The 7,502-nt window shown below is 40.1% G+C and overlaps 1 long non-coding RNA gene across 1 annotated transcript; it reads right to left on the bottom strand.

Moving 5' to 3' along the window:
- Nucleotides 1-1,224: 1,224 nt before the first annotated feature.
- On the bottom strand, nt 1,225-3,311 carry LOC116793306. The gene is made up of 3 exons (XR_004359447.1): nt 3,230-3,311; nt 3,055-3,138; nt 1,225-1,601 (listed from the first exon to the last, which is right to left on the bottom strand). It is a non-coding gene; the product is annotated as an uncharacterized LOC116793306 (long non-coding RNA).
- Nucleotides 3,312-7,502: the final 4,191 nt, after the last annotated feature.

The raw sequence follows: 7,502 nt of genomic DNA, 5'->3' as shown, positions 1-7,502 counted from the left end.
CTCATGTTCTCTGCATAAATTTGTGAGCCAGAATAGACTGAGGTCAGAATACAGTTGCTAAGAATAGTGTATCTGTTATTAATCAGCATTAGAAAGTAAATGAAATTATTTTCAGATATTCTTACTTTCTGCAGATTTTGTTAATTTTGTTCTTTCATATGACACTTAGCCTGAACTGTAAGGACATTGCTGGCTACTCACCCAAGTACATATGGTTTTTTTAACACTGTCTCCTGTCCTTGGACTGGAATACACCTTTGGCAAGAACGAAGGAGCTTTCCTCAGTAACACTGTTTGAGGAGTTCTAGAATCCCCTACCACAAGTATTCATTTATTTCCACTAGCATGTGTTCCATTCCAATAAGGCCAAGTGAGCTGTAGTCTCCAACATCCATTAAAGGAGTGCTCCTTTTAACCAGTATTTTTTATAGGCAGTTCTAAAACCTTTACAGCTCTGCCTACTTGAAATTGAAATACCAACAGAAATATTCTCAGAAGTTAAAAACAGAAATTAAATTTTTTAAGACCTACTTGTATGCCCAGTTTTTATTTTATGACAAGAACGTTCTGCTTTTTCAGTTTCATATATGAAACTGGTTTTGATAGTGTGTCAGCATTTGGTACTTGAAGTTTTACTATAACACTTTTATTCATTCAAACCAGGAATTTTTAGATAAAAAGAAAATTGTGCTAGTATAAAAGAAAAAGTTGATTTTATTTGGAAAGTCATATTTATAATTAGATAGCATGGAAGGAAAAAATAAGCCATTAATTATTCCTAAATACATATCCTCAGAAACACAAATATAAGATTGTTTATTTCTATACTAATCAGTTTGTAGTTTTAACTATCTAATGTTCATATAAGCATTAAGATGCCGGTATCAGTTGGAATGTGTATTAAAACATTGCAGCATTTAGAACAGAAAACTTAAATCATTCCCTAAAAGTGCAAAAGGGATTTCCAGAATGAGGAATAAGGTGTGGATGGGGTCAAATAACTCACCCACAGGCACACAGGAAGTCTCTGTCACGGCTCTCAGCTGAACCTGGTTCTGCATGCCAAGTGTGTCCTTCAGTCGTAGAGCTTTGAGTCTGCATTTATACCAGCCATTACACATTCAAATAAATGCAGTGTGAAGTCCCATATATATATAGATATTCGGTTCTCACATTGCATATTCAGAGAAACACACATTTATTATTAATGTTGATAATGAGATAATAAGCTGTCACGGGGGATTGTGATGAGCAGCATCAAGGCAAGCCTATTGCTAGCATCCACAGTGGAATTTCTGCCAGGGAAATGTAATGAGGAATACTAGGGGAAAAAAAGAAAAGAAGCAACAGCACCTGGTAGTGTGACGGGTGTGTGGGCTGGGAACACTATCTTGGGAGATCAGCAGTTCTGCTTGTAGACATGCAAAGTTTAACCTGTCATTTATTTTTTTTTTGGTAGTTTTCCTTTTGAAATGAATATTATGCTCGTTATAGGTGCCAAACTGACAACCCTTAAGATTGAAGTTCCTTCTTTCAAAATCAGTCATAGTAAGCAGCAGCAACAGAAGCTTTTCCAGACGTACCTGTCAATAAGTTTCCACCTTGGCCAGGAAAAGATGGAAAATAGTTAATATTCATATTTACTCTCTTTGTTTTACCTGTTAGCAAAGGGACTTTTGTTGATACTTGTATTCTTTCTACTTTCACTTTGGAAATGATTTGAGATCAACATGTTTGTCTTTGGTCACTAACAAGCCCTAAAGAGGAGAAACATTTGATTGTCTTTATGTCATCTTGTGATTGATAAGTGACCCCAACTTTAACACTAACTGTGTACACCATCATTTACTAGGCAGTAATTAAGTTCTGAAGGGTCTTAAATGCCTCATAAGGAAACATTTAATGGAAAAACTGAAAGAAACAAACTTATTATTCGTCTAAATACCAGAGAATGTACCTCAATGTGTGTAGCTTTCTTATTTCATCCCTTAATGCTCTTTTTTCTCTTACTTCATAAAATATTGGCTTCCAGACCCTGAATTCCATGAAAGCTGTTTGCTAAACTCCTGCTGATCTGCCTTTCTGTAGGGCTGCTGAGTTGCCTGATTTCCAGGTGTGGTTTATTCTGGTCATAATAAAAAACAAGACAGGATAAAAACCTCCAGAATGTGCCTATTTCCTTCCTCTGCTCTGTGGAAGTATCAATTCTGTCTAGTCTATTCCTGATGGATATTTGGCTAAGATTATACGAAAAGCTTCCAAAGAATGAAGTGTCTTTAGAGCAGGAATGACCTTCCATAAAACATTGTACCATTAAATATAGCCAGTGTACTGGGTAAGACAGGCAACCTTAATGGTGTGAGTGCTATCAAATAATTTCCTCACTAGCCTATGAAGGATTAGTCAAAATAGTTCTTCCTATTTTACTGGAACTGGGATTGTCAGTCTCCTAGGAAAATTAAACCCCAACTTTCAGTAACGTTCTATTGGGCTTTCAGCTATATGAGTACCTTTATTCTAATTTAAGGCTTTACTTGTCTCACGAAGATACAAAGATATAGCAGCATGTGAAGACGGAGGCTGAGGTTGGATAAGGGTCACACTCGGCAAAAAAGCAGGAATGAGGATAGTGGTGATCTTCTTAATTCCCTAGTTAACAGTTGTAAAATGGGAACGTGATATTTGTTCATCACCTCTGCCTCATCCATCAAGTGTGTGCTGACCTACGAAGAAACTTAGATGCATCCAACCTAGGACTGAGAAGAACTTCTGGACATAGTGGAGCTCAAAACTAAGGATGGGCTTTCCCTGTTTCATGGGATCTGGAGGCCAATGGCTACATTGAAATTCAAGGAGCAGGGGAAGTGAAATCTGACTCACCTGTCCTGTGAATTACTGTTCTTTATCCTGTGCCTGTGACTCTTAACTTCTGTATCCTCACAGAGGAGAAATCCCAAAGGAAGGACAACACACAGGCTTTCATCGACTACAAATCTCTTTCAAACCACAGTCTCTTCCACTGCTTCAATAAATCACAGCAATAACCACTGTTACCTATTCTCCTCTAGAAACCGACACTGGTAGAAACTGGGTCGTTAGGAAATCTGCAGAACACAAATCTGGGAAACAGGAGCATTCCTGAAAGGGAGCCAGACCACAGGGGAATTAAATGCCAAAAATCAGAGCTAGCTGTCTCAGTACAAAACTTATTTTTTAATATAAGATTTACCACAAAAGAGATGAAGTTAGTGACAATCTCTTGATAACCACCCAAGAGAACCTGTGTGGAGGAATGGATGGTGGAAGGGGAGGATTAGAATGCTGACGGGCTCTGTGGGCAGTGTTAAATATTCCTTCTGATTATGACATTGTAAATGTGACTAAATTAGAACTGGTGGTATGGGAACAGGTACTTTGACAGTCACTCTGCCTTTCAGTTCTTTAGGCTTTTTTGGTCAGAGAAAATGCTCAGTTTATGTTTGAAATGTACACGGAGTTTTGTCTCGAACAAATATCATGGACTTGCATGTTACATTTTTAAGTAAAATAAAAAAGAAGCAAAATATGAAACAGTCAACCCTCAAAACTCTTCCTAACTCTCATTGTGATATATTGCCCTGGGAAAACCTGTCAGTCTGTTTAACACCTTTATTGCTTGATCCTGGGAGCTCAATTTATTATTTACTGATCCTTCTCCTGTCACTGGCCATGACCACATATCTGCTTATATTATTCCTAGCAGGTTTTCCAGCACACATTTGTTCAAAAATCAATCCCTTTCTAGATCCATCATTTCTGTCCTGCTTTTGGGTGACATGTCTCAAGTGCTAATCTGCTGGTGGCAGCCTAATGCTATTTACAGTAGCCTGCTTTTGCCACATGAGGAAAGAAAGGCTTACCTCATGTTTCTTCAGCCAAAGCACTGTAATAAATAGATGACATGGATAAATAAACACATATATCTCTCCAACAGTACAGAAGTTCCCTGTTGTACATTCATTTATGTTCTGTAAATTTTCACATGGGTTCACCATTCCTCTGGGAAGATGGTTCTTCAAAATACCAACTCATCAGTATTTGTTTGAATTACTGTCATTTTATGCTACCTTGAGCCCACTTTCATCCTATTACTTATATTCTTAAGTGATATTTTAAATCATTCTCATCTTCTTGTTGCTTATTCCTTTCTATATTTCTCATTATATCAATTTTGAGTTTTATTCATCTTTCTTATTGTTATAGTTTAAAGATTTTAAGATATGCTTTTGGGTAACTCTTTTGATGGTATTTCTTTTTCACACTTAAATGTGAAGTCATATCCCAGAAGTATGGAGAATGATGTTTATGTAAGCACTGGCCTATTTTTCTGCCATATCTCATGACAAGCTACTGTACAGTTTTTTTACCTTTCTTAGAACTGGCCTTTCCAAATTGTTCATCTCTCATGTAGTATTGAATAGTTACCTTTTTGATTTTGTGAATTTACCCATCCAGTTCTGTTCTATTTTAGTAGAATCATGAAATCATATAATCATTTACTTTGAAAAAAAACCTAAGATCATCAAGTCTGACCAATAACCCACCACTATGTTCACCATTCCCATGTCACTCTACATCTACACATCTTTTAAATGCCTCCAGGAGTGGTGACACAACCATATTCTTGGGAAGCTTATTTGAATGCCTGACAGCCCTTTTGGTGAAGAAATTTTTCCTAGGAAAAATTCCTAGGAATGTCCAATCTTTTGGCCATTTCCTCTTGTCCTGTCACTTGTTACCTGAGAGAAGAGGCCGACCCCCATCATGCTACAACCTCCTGTCCAGTAGTTGTAGAGAACCTGTTTTTCTCCAGGCTAATCACCCCCAGCTCCCTCAGATGCTCCTCATCAGACTTGTGCTCCAGACCCTTCCCCTGCTCTCTTGGTCTTCTCTGGACACGCTTCAGCACCTCAATGTCTCTGTGTGAGGGGCCCAGAATTGGACACAGTACTCAAGGTGTGGGTTCACCAGTACCAAATCCTACCTTGTGTTCCAAGACATTTAATTTAGGTAATTTTCATCCATTTTCACATTTTCTTTCATGTTCGCAGTTTACTTACTGAGTTGTCAGGCTAATATTGTTCTAAGTTTTGCAAACATAAATGAAAAGCAGGTCTTACCTTAAAGGACATGCATTGTAGGTGGGTTGAACCTGGATGGACACAAGGTCTGCCCCCAAATCTGCTCTGTCAGTTCTCTCCCCATCTGGTCAGGGGAAAGAAAATAAAATGAAAGGCTAATGGGTTGAGATAAAGACCAGGGGAGATCACTCACTAATTACAGAGTTGACTTGAGGAAATTAGCTTAATTTATTGTCAGTCAAATCAGAGCAAGATAACAGGACAAACTAAATATTTAAACACTTTCCCTCCACCCCTTACTTCTTCCTAGGCTCAACTTCACTCCCAAATGCTCTACCTCTTCTCCACCAGGGGCACAGTGGGACAGGAAATGGGGTCAGTTCATCATATGTTGTCTCAGTTGCTCCTTCCTGCCCAGGAACAGCACTCCTCACGCTCTTCCCCTGCTCCAGCATCGGGTCCTTCCCGTGGGAGACAGTCTCCTGTAGTGGTTGACCCTGGCTGGGTGCCCAGCACCCAACAAAGCCACTCTCCTCTGCAACTGGACAGGGAAGAGAAAATACAGTGAAAGATTCATGGGTTTAGATAAGGACAAGGAGAGATCACTCACCAAATACCATCACGGGCAATACAGACTCAGCTTGGGGATATTAATGGAATTTATTACTAACAAAATCAGAACATGACAATGAAAAGTAAAATAAATCTTAAAAACATCTTCTTCCCACCTCTCCCTCCTTCCCAAGCTCTACCTCCTCTCCCCCAGCAGGACAGGGAGATGGGAAATGGGTGTTACGATCAGTTCATCACAGGTTGTTCCTGCCACTGCTCAGGGAGAGAAGTCCTTCCCCTGCTTCAGTGTGGGATCCCTCCCACTGGAGACAATTTTCCATGAACTGCTCCAACATGAGTCCTGCCCACAGGTAAAAGTTCTCCATGAGCTGCTGCCACATGGGTCACTTTTCTATGCGGTGCAGTCCTTCAGGCACAGTCTGCTCCAATGTGGGTCCCCCACAGGGTCACAAGTCCTACCAGGAACAGGTTGCTCCACCATGGGCTCCTTTCTCCACAGGTCTGCAGATCCCTACCAGGACACTTCTCGAGTACAGATTTCCCATGGGATCTCTCTCTCACACACAGCTCTCTCTCAGGCATCCCCCTGCTCCAGCATGGGTCTCCTCCTTGGGCTGCAGGTGGATCTCTGCTCCCCCATGCACCTCCATGGGCTGCAGGGGCAAAGCTGCCCCACCATGGTCTGCACCATATGCTGCAGGGGAATCTCAGCTCTGATGCCTGGAGCACCTCCTGCCCCTCCTTCTCCACTGACCTTGTTCCTCTCACATGTTCTCACTCTGCTCTTCTCTGGTCACTATTACCTCCTTATATATGTTATCACAGAAGTGTTACCACCACTCCTAAGTGGTTTGGCCTTGGCCAGCAGTGGGTCTGTCCTGGAGCTGGGTGGCATTGGCTCTGTTGGACATGGGGGAAGTTTCTGGCACCTTCTCACAGAAGCTGCCCTGAGTTCCTGCCCCTCCCTCTAAAACCCTGCCATGTAAGCCTAATACAACAAAATAAATAATAAGGAAGATAAATACTCAAACAGGGAAAGAGAAGTTATCAGCGATGACAGTTGAGCATGGGTCATATTAGATGCTATTTAGAGGTATTCCTGATTTCACATCCCCGTTGGAATTGATGTAACTGAGATTTTTTAGAGTCTTCTGTTTAAAAACTCAAAGGTTGTTCAGTTAGATTGTAAGGTTGGCTGTGCATTATTTTAGGTAATCCACAGGAATACTCATTTCATAGGAGATATTAATTTTCATGCTGTCTCATTGAGGGCCCTCTGATGTGATCAAAATCACAGCATGGGCAATGACTACAGGCTGTTACTGGGCCCTAATGTGGGGAATGGGCCTCAGAGAGGGACTTTATGGAAGAGTTACAACATTGTGAGCAGCCAAGGAAGACAAAGAAAGCTGGAAGGGAAGAAGAAAACTCTTACAGTTTGAAACAACCCTTTAGGACTGTTTGAACTAAATTGGAACTTCTTTAACTTTTGTATAAACTCAGATTAGGAACACTAAAATGGAATAATATTTTCTGTTCAATTTTACTGTGATTAAACTTTTTAAGGACTTTAAAAAAGTAGTAGCTAATATTTGGAGGTCATACATCTTTATTTCTTTTTAAGAAATGCATATATTTGAATATCTTAAACACAACAAAAAACCTATTATTTTTCTTTCGAAGTTACACTCTATGCCAAAGCAAATCCCTCAGCAAAACAAGTTTTCCTTAACTGACCTCTGCTGGAGCTGTTTTGTTTTTGTCCTAAAAGAGGCTCTGGCAAGGACATTGCAGGTTCCAGATTTACTC

Source organism: Chiroxiphia lanceolata, chromosome 1 (assembly GCF_009829145.1).
Source record: "Chiroxiphia lanceolata isolate bChiLan1 chromosome 1, bChiLan1.pri, whole genome shotgun sequence".
In the NCBI taxonomy this organism is placed as follows: Eukaryota; Metazoa; Chordata; class Aves; order Passeriformes; family Pipridae; genus Chiroxiphia; species Chiroxiphia lanceolata.
The sequence above is the reverse complement of the archived record's forward strand: the minus strand, read 5'-3'. Positions and strand labels throughout refer to the sequence as shown.